Source organism: Citrus clementina, unplaced genomic scaffold, assembly GCF_000493195.1.
Source record: "Citrus clementina cultivar Clemenules unplaced genomic scaffold, Citrus_clementina_v1.0 scaffold_5, whole genome shotgun sequence".
Lineage (NCBI taxonomy): Eukaryota > Viridiplantae > Streptophyta > Magnoliopsida > Sapindales > Rutaceae > Citrus > Citrus x clementina.
Window position 1 is genome coordinate 7,453,305 of NW_006262201.1, and position 14,053 is coordinate 7,467,357.

Here is a 14,053-nt window from a genome sequence, read left to right on the forward strand (position 1 = left end):
TCATATTCCCATTAGTGTACCAAAAAAAAAAGAGTGGAACCCGTTTTAACCCACGAGGAAACTCAATTAAGGAGGAGCCAGAACAGCCAATTTTTTAGCCCAATGAAGTAAATAGCCAAGGTACAACATCAGTAGAAGATAATGATATAAACAATGTAAATAAAGATGTTATAGTGCCAACTGTATCAGTACAGAACAAAACAAAAGAGAAGCAGCCTGTACAACCTGCTGCAGCACAGCAGTTTAAAACACCACCACCCTTTCTTCAAAGATTTCAAAAGTAAAAGTAAGACAAGCAATTCAGCAAGTTTTTAAAAGTGTTGAAGCAGCTGCATATCAACATTCCTTTTATAAAAGATCTTGAACGATATTTTGGCAAGGAAAAGAGGGCTTGGAGAGTTTGAAAGATTTAGGGAGCTTCACAATTCCATGCTCAATTGGAAATAAATACAGTGATAAAGCACTTTGTGATCTGGGGGCTAGGATCAATCTTATACCTTTATCAGTATTCAAGCAATTAGGAGTTGAAGAAGTTAGGCCAACAACAGTGACTTTACAACTTGCTGACCTATCTCATGCCTATCTAGAAGGGAAGATTGAAAATGTGTTGGTGAAGGTGGATAAATTTATTTTTCCAGTGGATTTCATAGTGCTGGACTTTAAGGTAGATAAAGAAGTACCAATTGTACTAGGAAGATTTTTCTTAGCTATGGGGAAGACTCTAATTGATGTACAAAAAGGAGAGTTAATTATACGGGTGAATGACCAGCAAGTTACATTCAATGTGCTGGGTGCTATTAAGAGTTCTGATGAGGTTGAAGACTGTAATTTTATTAGAGTTATGGATTTTGCTGTTATAGAAAGGTTAAACATTTGCTACAGTATGAAGGAAATCAATGTTGTAACATTTAAAGAACTTGAAGATGAAGATCCTAAAGCAATTAACATAGCATAGTTAAAAGAGAAGCAACCCGTGAGGGCTGACAGACATCTTTAGACCTCTCAAATAGGGAAGTAAAACCATTTGTTTTATTTATTGAGTCACCTCCTACTTTAAAATTAAAACTTTTACCTTCACATTTAAAATATATTTATCTTGGTGACAATGACACACTCTCTGAAATCATTTAATGTTCTTTGAATGCAAATCATGAGAATAGCTTTGTGGATATGTTAGGGAGATACAAGAAGGCTATTGTATGGACCATAGCAGATATCAAAGGAATTAGCCCATCCTTATGCATGCACAAGATTCTGCTGGAAGACTGCTACAGCAACTCTGGAGAGCAACAAAGACGATTGAATCACATCATGAAGGAAGTTATGAAAAAGGAGATCATTAAGTGGCTTGATGCTGGAATTATTTACCCAATATCAAATAGCTAATGGGTAAGTCCAATACAAAGAAGGTTGGAGTGACATTTGTAGCAAATGAGAAGAATGAGCTTATTCCCACAAGAACAGTGACCGTATAGAGAGTTTGCATGGATTATAGAAAGCCAAATAAAGCCATAGGGAAGGACAACTTCTTATTGTCTTTCATAGACCATATGTTGGATAGACTTGCTGGAAAAGAACGATATTGTTTCTTGGATAGATATTCAGGTTAAAACCAGATTGCTATAGCACCAGAGGATCAGGAGAAGACAACATTCACTTTTCTTTATGGAGCCTTTGCCTTTAGAAGGATGCCATTTCGTTTGTGCAATGCTATAGTAACTTTCCAGAGATGTATAATGTCCATTTTTTAAGATATAGTGGAGCACACACTAAAGGTATTCAAGGATGATTTTTCAATTTTTAAGGAATTATATGATAATTGTTTGCACAACCTAGAAATGTGCTTAAGAGATGTGAGGATACTAATTTGGTGCTAAATTAAGAAAAGTGTCATTTTATGGTACAATAAGGGATAGTCCTAGGCCATAGAGTTTTTAGAAAGAGAATAGAAGTGGACAAGACAGAAATAAAGGTGATTGATAAACTTCCACCATTCCCACCTTCTTTCGGTAACCAATACATCTTAGTGGCTGTGGATTATGTCTCCAAATAGGTGGAAGTTGTAGCATTACCAACTAATGATGTTAAGGTAGCAGTGAAGTTCCTTCAAAAGACCATATTCTCAAGATTTGGCACTCCAAAAGCCATTAATAGTGATGAAGGAACACATTTTTGCAACAAAACATTTCCTGCAGCACTGGCTAAGTATGGGATCAAGCACAAGGTTACTACAATATATCATCCACAAACAAGTGGACAAGCAGAGGTATCGAACATGGAGATACAGAAGATTTTAGAAAACGTTGTGAGTCCCAACAGAAAGGATTGGTCACTTAGATTAAATGACTCTTTATGTGCCTATAGAATAGCCTACAAAACTCCACTTGGCATGTTACCGTACAAAATTGTTTATGGAAAAGCATATCACTTGCCATTAGAGCTTGAGCACAAAGCATATTGGGCAGTCAAGTAACTAAATATGGATATGCTGCAGCAGAGCAAAGAAAACTGCAACTTTGTGAGCTAGAGGAGTTCATGTTATTTTCCTATGAAAATGTAAAAAATTATAAGGAGAAGACCAAGCAGTGGCATGATCAAAGAATCCAGAAGAGGGAACCCATTTTAGGCACTCAAGTCATGCTCTACAATTTAAGTTTAAAGCTCTTTTTTGGGAAATTAAAATCTAGATAGTCACGACCTTTCAAGCTTATCAAAGTATATCCTCATAGGGCTGTTGAACTTCTAAATGAAAGAACTGGCCAAGAATTTAAAGTTAATGGGCATAGAGTGAAGCATTACATAGGAGTTGCTATGAATCACCCAAAGAATGACCTGTTGCTAGGGGATCCCACATGAGCAAGCAAGGATGGTCAGGCTGAAGGACTTAAAATCAAGAGCTAATTGGAAGGCAACCCAATGATTAGGTAAGTTATTTTAATTTTTTCCTTCAACATTAAGTTTAATTTTGTATGTTTTTCCTTACGATTTTTTTCATTTTAAATTGCATATTTAGTTTCTTTTCTTTCTTTCATTGCATTATTTTATTTAAAAAAATTGGCAAATAAACTGACAGAAGTTGCTACAAAATTATAGGCAACATGGCAGATGGGCAATGGTTTTCATTTAGCAGGGCAATTTATCATTGTTGATGTAGCACCAAATTTATTACTGCAGTAGCGATTTTTACCGTTGCATAGATAAAACTGAGGAAATTCTTTTTACTGTTGGGAGTAATTATGCCAGCTAGCGTCAACACATCAAAGTTATAGATAAGGAAGGATTGTACAATCCCTAAATTCCCAAGACCAATATCCTTTCCTTTTTTAAATTTGGATTTGTTTCAAATTTTAAATATTATTTCCAAACTTATCCTATTAATTACTTTCCTCTTTTTCTATCTTATCGCAAGCTATAAATTAGGGATTTACTGTAGCAATTTTTCACTCTCATCACAATTCTTTCCCCTTCTGTTGATCACTCTTATTGTTAAGTACAATTCTTCTTACGATTTATTTTTCTTTTTAGGCACCATATAGCTCTACTCCGTTTTCTTTAGCAATGACAAGGTACAAGAAGACAGCTGCTCGATTAAAGAATCCTTCATGCTTCCATAGGTACAAAATTGAGGATAAATTTAAAGAATTTATAGAGCCAAGGAAGATTTTGAAGGAAAAAGGGTTCGTATTCCCCAAGCAACCCACAAGTGTAATGAGCAGCATTCAAAACGTTGTAGAAGGACGAGGATAGGTTAAATTTTGCTCTCACCCTCGACACCTAACTATTCCAGTTGTCAAAGAATTCTATTCTAATATGCTGTAATAGGACCAGTGAAATATTTTCATAAGGCAAGTCTAAGTCCCTTTAAACTGTAGGGTTATTAATGCCTTTTATGATTTACCCATTGCTATTGAATATGAATATATATAATTTGCTGCGAATATGACCGTTAAGAAATGGGGGGAAGTTTTCAAAACATAAACCATCCCGGGTAGTGAGTGGATGAATGAAAAGGGATAGGTAGTTAACAGAATCGATTTAAAACCCATAGCCAAGGTTTGGGTCAAATTCTTAAAATCTAGGTTGATGTCTACCATAGACACTACTATGATTTCACAGGACCAAATAATACTCCTTTATGCCATAGTAAAAGGGTTAACCATAGATGTAAGCAAAATCTTAGAAAAAGAAGTTTGAGACAGGTGATGAAAGGGTAAAAAATGAAAGGGCCATTACAACCTTAACAGTAGAGAGAATTACTGGAGAGACTACAACTGCAGCAACTCCAAAACACCCTACTGCAGCAACTCTAGAGCTTCCTGCTCAGGAAAAAGCAAAACAGGCTTCCGGGCTCGATGAGTTGGTTCAAGAACTTAGTAAGGTAGTGCAAGCATGTGTCCAAGCCTAAATGGAAGAACATGAAAGGTTTTGGACTTATTTACAACATTTAGAAGCCCCAAAGCACTAATTGGCTCTGTACATGAAGAGTAAAGATGCAGAATTTCCAGATTCACTGTTGCAGAACTTCAATTTTGGCAACACAGAAGAAGCAGTTGTAGTAGAAGAAAGTGAAGGTGCTACAGTAGGAAAGAAGAGGGAATGAGAGTTTAAGGAAGATGATGCGTAAATTAGCAAGTATACTAGTCGGTACAAGTAATATAATGAAGAGTAGAGTATCGTCCCACAAAGATTTTATATCTTATTAGCTACCAAAATTATTCTAACTCTAATTTATTTGAACAATCGAATAAGAGAATTTAGATTAAAAATTAAAATAAAATAAAATAACTAAAAATTAAATAAATATGCAGGCAGTAATAGAAATCATCAAGAGATTAAAACACTAGGACATCTGATTTCACCATAACCAATCCAATTCAATCCTCTATCTATACTATTAAAGTTTATTACCCATGTTAAGAGTAAATTTCTCTAGTCTATTCAATATCCTCTCTCGAGTAATATCAAAAATACCTTCACATATCAACCCACTATATCTCTATGTAAATTTAAATATGCAAAGATTCATTAAGCTCCATAGAAATTTTTAGAAAAACTGCATGCACATCTCTGTCTTTCATTTAATTAATGGCATCCATTACAGAGAATAAAATTACATAAATCTCCTCTCAGTTTCATTATGTACCCTCAAATTATTTAAATATCGGCCAGATATTTAAAAGCATTAAACACAATAATGAACACTCAACCATTGAATAATAAACTAAAACTAATATAGATTTATGGAATTAAATCTTCATAGTTAGGCTACATCATAGCCCTAGTAAAATAAATTAGTTTATGGGAATATAAAGAGAATCCATGAATTTAATTGGGAACATCAAGTAAAAAAATTGAGAAGAGAGAAAGAAAAACTTAAGAATTAATCTCGGCTCTTGCTCTAGATCTCTTGCGGCTGTTGCTTCTTTTAATTCGATCCTCTCTTCATTTTTTTTTCTTTTCTTCTTGCTCTCGGTTTTTCTCCCACATTGGCGGCTGCCTTCCTCTTGGTTTTCCTTCTCCTGCTTTTTATATTATTGCTCAGCCCCCGAATCCTTAAATCAAAAGGATTTAAAATGAAACAAACCTAGCCCACTTTCCAAGCCCATGCACATGAATCAAATGCCAATGCTTTATGTAATCTTTCACGTGACTTGTACAAATAGCCAATAAATGTATAACATTATTTACAAATGAATCTAATAATTCTACTTTAAGCATTATTCTTTCCATTAAGCTCCGATGTGTTTCCTCTTTTCGCTTCCTTCACTTGAATATTCCCAATATTCCTACAATAACAAAATATAAAAATTAAGATAAAAATTAATATAATAAAATATAATTTCACATAAAATAAGTTACGAAAGCATTAAAATAATATGAAAATTATTAGCACATCATAAGATTATCATCTAGAGCAAAAAAAAAAAAGCAAAGGATGCTAAAGCATAAATAGAAGACTCAAAAGAGGAAGAAGATGAAGATACAGAAGAAGAGGAAAGAGAGGCAGAACTCCCAAAGGTAACTCATTCACGCAAAAGAAAGAAGAAAATTTTGGAAGAAATGAAGTCAGAATCAGATTGGGAAGATGATGTGGATGTAGCTACAGAGCAAGCTATTAGCAAAGTTGTTAGAACAGAAGAAGCAAGAAGCAGCTTGAGAGACCTTATTGCCAGCATCACTCCTAAGGAACCTACTATAGCAAAACCTGCTCAATTGCTGCACAACAAACTCTAACCAAATCTCCTGGCACAACTCTCTTAATATCCAGTAAGCGTAAAATGGGTACAAACCTTTAGAGGTGCTACAACACCAGAAAAGCCAAAGCACAAACGAACAAGACCAACTCAGCCCAAAGCTACTGAACCTGGTGGAACCCCACCAAGCAGTCTAACTCCGCGCTAGAAAAAGAAGCAGCTAGCTACCATACACAAGGTCCACCCAAGGAACACTTGAGGAGTGCAACTAAAAAGAAGTAAACCTTTTCCAACAACAGTTATAACAAAATCTCCAACGACAAGGGAGTATCCCATGCCAGCCCAATTTAATTTTTATTTTTAATTGTTTATTTTTCATTTCTTTCTTGTTGGTGTATGTATGTGTCATTTATTTTGTTTTGTGTGCTTATGAGGACACAATACTTCTCAAGTTTGGGGGGCTGTATTATGGTGTAATGTGTTTGTGATTGCGTGTGTTTATGTTGTGTGTTATGTGAAACTCTGTTATCTAATATTTGTGTATGGATTGGCAAACCTAATGAATATAAATTGAGTGTCATTCAATATTCGTGAACTGCCAAGTAGGGATAGTTTATAGATGGAGGTTGAAATTATGTCCCAACACTTAGGCTTTGGTTGAGCTTTATGAGAATGCTGTAGTAGAGCTTGGAATGCCAAAAAGGGTAGAAAATGTCTCAAGTTTATGGGGGAAATTTTTTGTTGAACTGTGCTTGTTATGAAATAAATTCTGCTCTAGCGGCTTAAGTTGCCGAGTAACCAGGGCTGAGTATGCACCTCATATGCAGACTTGAGTCAAAAGGCAACAAGAGCTATGAGCATTGTTGTAGCAACATATTTATAAAAAAAAAAATCCTCTATCTAGGATATTGAACAATCAAGTTTGTTCTTGAGCCCTATGTTCAACCTTAAATTAATGGTGTCTTTAGATAAGATTATGTTATAGCTTTTTACGTGTTAATGTTGCAGTAACTCTGATATGTGTATTGGTTGAGTAATTGGGTGTCATCATTACAAGTGATAGACATTCACAAGAAAAATCAATGACACATTGAAGAGAGTTTGACTGATAGAAAAAAAAATTATGTTGTAGCACAATTTGAGCTTATTTGTGACTTCTGCTCCCCAAATGTGAATGTACTTATGTTTTGCCTCTGAGTTATATATAATGTATGTGCAATACTGCAGTTACTTTGAAATTTTATCAAAGTAGCACATGCACACTTTGGATAGAATAAGGCCTAAGTCTAGAACTGAACTGCTACGACAATTTTGCATAGTTAAGAGTGATGATCTGAGGGTTGAAAAATCCTTGCAAGCTTGATGATAGAGCTAAGTTATTTGTTACATGATTGTGTGATTGAAGTGTTAGTGTTGCTGTCATTACTTGAGGACAAGTAATGATTTAAGTTTGGGGATGTGATAACTCTATGAAATGGGAGTTACCAAGGCACTCTTAGACTTAAATTAGTAATACTTAGAGAGTAAATGATGTGTTTTCTTTCATTTTAGTTATATTTTGCATGAATATCTATTTTAGTTTATTTCTGATAAATTTACTTTGTTTTAGAATAATTTATGTGCTTAGATCATATGCATAATTGTAGGTGAATGGAAGCTCAAAATTCAAGGACGGAATGCTATTGCAATAGGCTGGCAAAAATAAGGAAAGAACTTGACTATAGAAGAATTGAAACAAGTCTGGAACAGTGCAGTTATTGAAGCCATTGCTATAGCACCATTGCTGTAGTAATCTATTAGAGTGCAATTTATGCACTAGTTTTGCATTGTTTACTTCTCTTAATATCGATGTTTTGCACTTAATAATAGTGATTTACTTGTGTTTTACTTTTGTAGGTGCAATTCTATTAATTAGTGATAAAATTGAGCTACAAGATGATGTTTAAGGATGATTGTTCTCTTGGAGAAATTATGAGCGGCAGAAGAACTTTTCTTATAAGGTGTGGGCGCGTGCTGTCAACTGCGAACCTACAGTTTTTAGTTTAACGTGTTTTGTATTTTTGGTTATTTTTGTAATTACAAATTTAATATTTCATATATTAGTATTTTATTTTAAATAGAATTCTAGAGGAGAAGAGAGAGAAAGTATTTAAGGGAGGAATCTATTGTGAAAAAGGGGGATTTTTGGATTAGAGAAAAAGAAAAGAAACCCTAGATCTAAACTTTTCTCTTCTCTTTATGAAGAACTAAACCTATTTTTCTGGTTGAAGGTTAATGAAGCTTTGATTCATCACTACTGTGAGATCTTTCTTATGCTTTAATTGTTTTATTACTTTTTGGGTCTTTGTTTATTCTCTGAATTAGTTTCATGATTATGTTTGTTAATTAGGTAATTGGCCATTATTTAATTATCAACTTAATCTATTGTCAATTAAAGGATTTATCGTATGAGGATTTTAATGTTTGTGACAAATAACATAGCAATGAGTTGTGTTATGAGAATAAACAATCTAATTTAAATGAATCATCATATGTGTTCATTAGGATTTGGGTCTCTCTAGTTTTTTAGGCTGTCAATTGATTAAATCTTATGATCGTATCTAGGGTTGTCTATTGATTAGGGAAATAACCAACAGTCGTACCTTGGTTATCGACTAGTTAAGGAGAGATTGGCTATTAGAGGGTCTCAATAGCTATAACCGGTCTATTCATAAGTAATAATAATCTATATTTGAATCAATGATCAGTAGTCGAATCAAGCTGAGTTAATTCCTTCAACCAGAGCTTTCTCTAATTTGAATCACAACTTTAATTTACATTCTCGTTATTTAATTTGATTTTTATTATTGTCTACAATTCCCCCATTTTACGTTTTACGTTTCAAAAGGATTTAAATAATTACCGATCTCTGTGGACACAACCCTGCTCAATCACTATTACACAATTTATTTAGAGTAGGTATTTATTTTTGTTGGCTTCGACAACCATCAAATTTTGGCGCCGTTGCCGGGGATTGGTGTCATTTATTTAATCCTTTTACGTTTTACACTGTGTATGGTTCGTTCTTCTCATACAGGTACACTTTCGTTTGATCCTGAAATTGAGAAGACAGCTCGCCAGTTAAGACAACAGACGAAGCGAGCTAAGCAACGATCCTCGTCGCCTTTGCTTTCTGAAACAGATACAGTGCCTGATTTAGTTGAATCATCTAGCGATTCAGAAGAACAAGTGATGGATAGACCTGCACCTGTAGAAAGAACTCTTAGAGAGTTAGCTGAACAAGACTTGAATGAACAACCACTCTGCATTCAATATGTAGACTTGGAGGTAAATTTTGAATTAAAGTCTGGTCTTATTCATTTATTACCCAAGTTTCATGGTTTTGCAGGTGAAGATCCTCATAAACATCTCAAGGAGTTTTATGTTGTATGTTCAAGTATGAGGCCACAAGGCGTGACTGAAGAGCAGATTAAGCTGCGTGCTTTTCCGTTCTCTGTAGATGGGCTAGCTAAAGATTGGTTGTACTACTTGCCTCCTGGATCAATTACAACGTGGAATGGATTGAAGAAGCAGTTCCTCGAGAAGTACTTTCCTGCTTCAAGAGCTGCCAACATCAGAAAAGATATTTGTGGGATCAGACAACTTCCTGGGGAGACTTTGTATGAGTATTAGGAGTGATTCAAACAATTGTGTGCCAGCTGTCCTCAGCATCAGATTTCTGATCAACTTCTTATTCAATATTTTTACGAAGGACTGTCATTGATGGATAAGAGTATGATAGATGCTGCTAGTGGAGGCGTGTTGGTGAACAAGACCCCTACTCAAGCAAGGGAGTTGATCTCAAATATGGCTGCCAATGCACAACAATTTAGCAGCAGGCAAGATGCCACTTTAACGGTGAATGAGGTAAATATTTCTTCTGTTGAACAACGATTAGATAAACTTACTTCTCTTGTGGAAAAGTTTGTTGTAGGTAATGTGCAACAGGTAAAGACTTGTGGCATTTGTTACAATATGGGTCATTCAACTGATATGTGTCCTACACTTCAAGAAGAACCCGTTGAACAAGCCAATGCAGTTGCAGGATTTCCAGGCATGCCTCAGAGGAGGTATGATCTTTATGCACAAACATACAATCCGGGATGGAAGGATCATCCGAACTTCAGCTATGGAGTTAGGCAATCAGGATTCCCACAACAGTATCCACCAAGACAACCAGCACCTCCACAGTCAAACTCCAAGTCAGGTATATCTCTTGAAGAAATTGTTAAATCACTTGCAACTAACACTCAATAATTTCAGCAGGCAACTACAACAAGCATTCAGAACTTGGAGAACCAAATGAGTCAATTGGCGACTACAGTGAGCCGTCTGGAGTCTCAAGTATTAAGGAGATTGCCTTCACAATCTGAGGTGAATCCAAAGCAAAACGTTAGTGCTGTCATCCTTAGAAGTAGGAAGGAGTTGCAAGAGCCTAGTAAGAAAGTGACAAAGCATGTAGAAGATGAGCTTTAGAAGAATGAATTGATGCCTAAATCTCAAGATGCGCAACCCACCAAAGCGAAACCCCTACCTATTGTGATACCTCCTCCTTTTCCAAGCCGGTTTGTAAAATCCAAGAAGGAGGAACAAGAGAAAGACATACTTGAGACATTTCGCAAGGTTGAGGTAAATATTCCTTTATTAGATGCTATAAAACAAATACCTCAATATGCTAAAGTCCTCAAGGAACTGTGCACCTCTAAGAGAAAATTAAGAGGAGATGAAAAAGTTCACATGGGGGAGAATGTTTCAACAGTTCTTCAAAAGAAACTACCTCCTAAGTGCAAGGATCCAGGTATGTTTACTATCCCTTGTAAAATTGGTAGTGTTAGAATTGAAAAGGCTTTGTTAGATCTAGGAGCTTCTATTAATGTCATGCCTCGTTCCATTTATTCATCTTTGAATGTTGGTCCATTAAAAGAAACTGGCGTGATAATTCAACTCGCTGATAGGTCTAATGCATATCCTGATGGGGTATTAGAAGATGTCTTAATACAAGTTAATGAGTTGGTTTTTCCTACTAATTTTTATGTACTTGATATGGAAGATGATAACTCCTCTAATTCTGTCCCAATTTTGCTAGGAAGACCTTTTCTTAAGACTGCTAGGACTAAAATGGATGTACATAAAGGGACTCTCACTATGGAGTTTGACGGAGAGGTTATAGAATTCAATATGAATGATGCCATGAAATATCCTAGTGAGGAACATTCAGTATTTTCTGTGGATGTTATTAACCCTATAGTGCAGGAAGTTTTTTACAAGAAAAAGACGAAGACATTTCATGATAGAATGATTTTGAGAAATGAGTTCTCTGTTGGTCAAAAAGTTCTTCGTTTTCATTCTAAGCTTAAACTTTTTCCGGGTAAATTACATTCTTGTAGGGTTGGACCTTTTATTGTTACTAATGTTTTTCCTCATGGTGCAGTTGAGATTCGAAGTCCGACCTCTGACAAAGTTTTTAAGGTTAACGGTCATCGCTTAAAACCTTTTTATGAAGGTTTTTCGGTAAATATTGTGGAGGATGTGGCTCTCGAGAGTCCCAATTATGGAGATTGATGCATAAATGTGTCTAGCCAAAGACATAAAACAAAGGCGCTTTTTGGGAGGCAACCCAAATGATTTGTTTATTTTGGTTTTTGTTTTATATTCTTTTAGTTTTGATTCAGATTTTTTTTTAAATAATGTGTTTGCTTATTTTGGCCAGAAGAGAATTTTTGATAAGGCGTGCCCACGTTTTAACTAATAAGTACTTCTGTAATTTTTAAAGTAAAATAGTTTTAAGGTGTACCCACGTACTTATTAGAAAAGTACTTCTGAAATTTTTAGTGTCTCAAAGAAAAAAAAATTTTAATGTGTTTGCTTATTTTGGTCAGAAGAAAATTTTTGATAAGGCGTGCCCACGTGCTTATTAGAAAAGTACTTCTGTAATTTTTGGAGTCCAAAGTGATTCATAAAAAATTAAAATAAAAATTTTTTAAAAAATTTTTTTTTTAAATTTTTTTATTTAATTTTATTTTAAAAAAAGAGATTTTTTGTTGTTCTTCTTTTATATATTTATTTATAAAAAAATCATCATTGTTAAAAAAAAATTTTTTTTTTTACTGTTCACAAAATCCCTAATTTTCCAGATCTTGTTTTCTTCTCCAGCGCGCAGAACCAGCAGCAACCGCAGCATTCCCACCTGCAACGCAACCAGCCCGCGCGCAGAAAGCTCCAGCCATCACCATCGCGCAGCGCATCATTCCCGCGCGCGCAACGCAGCCGAGCAGCAATTATGTGTGCCAGCTAACGAAGCATGGAAAAGGCATGAGTGTTTTGCCACTTGCGGAATCCAATCTCGGAGGGTGCCTCGCATTCGCGACTCAACAAGAGAAAGAGAGGTACAAAGATATTTTCACGCGCAAAATACTTCCAGCTAAGTATATTCATTACCCGACTCTTAAAAAATTGAATGTTAAGGATAATTTTGATTCTTTGATAGATAAGATTGGGTTGCGTAAATTTATTGATGTTGATTGTTTGGGTTATGTTGAGTTGATTAGGGAGTTTTATGCTACTTTTCAATTTACTATGCCGAATGATTTTACTTTGCATACCCCGGATGTCATTAAGTTTAGGTTAATGGGGCGAAATTTTTCACACTCTATCACAGATTTTAACCTAGCTTTAGGATTCATTGATGATGATTATTCTACTAGTGATGAATATTTAGGAACAACTTGTGACTTTAGAGAAAATTTTGAGCCTTATGGTCTTTGGCGTAATTTATTTGTTGATCACAATGCCTATGACCCGAGTAAATCAGAGAGTTCTTTCTTACGTGATCCTGTTTTAAAATGTGTGCATCAATTCTTAGCATATAATTTTTTAGGCAAGAAAGATCACTCAGGAATTTTCTCTAAAACTGAATTTTATTTTATTTGGTGCATGTTAAATGATGTGAGGCCTAATTTAGGTTTTTGGTTAGCGGATCAATTTCAAAGTGTGCTTAAACGGTATAGGACTTTATTTCTTGGTCCATACATTACTCTGTTAGCTATAAACCTATGTGTGCTTGATCCCGACAATAATGATTTGCATCCTGCTTGCAAAAAGGAATTTTTGGATATGTCTGTGTTTGAAAGAACAGGTGTGGTCGAATTCAAGGAGGGGAGATTTCAGTTTACTAAACCAGGACCCACTCAACTTCCGAAGAAGCTTTATGCTAGGAGTGGTGCTACCTCTGATGACGAGTTTGACGACGACACTGCTGCCCCGCCAACTATTCCTTCTACATCCGCACCACCTTTGAGCATTCAGTTAGAGAAAATGGAGCACAAGCTTAACAAGATGGAGCAGAATTTGGCCGCATACTTCGAGAGTGTGGGATTTACCCCACCATTTCCGCCAAGCCCATAGACGTTATGTGGATCAAAGCTCACAATTCAGAGAAGTTTCTTTTTGCCCTTAATCTTTTATCCTTACGCTTTAATTTTTATGTGAGCTTTGATTATCTTACATTGGGGACAATGTCAGTTCTTGGTGTGGGGGAGGGATTTTTGCATTATTGATGTCTGGAATTATTATTTTCACTCTATTCATCTATTTTCACTCTACTCATCCTTAAATGATTTTGGAGTTAGTATGCTTCATATATTATTACTTTTCTTTTCTTTTCTTTTCTTTCTTTTCTTTTCTTTCTCACTACTCTTTTCCCATCTATCTCAAATTATTTACATCTATTTTTATTCTATCATACTCTTTCATCACTCATATTTTATCTTTCACTTTTCATATTACTACATACATCTTTCTCACTTCTTATCATTTTTACC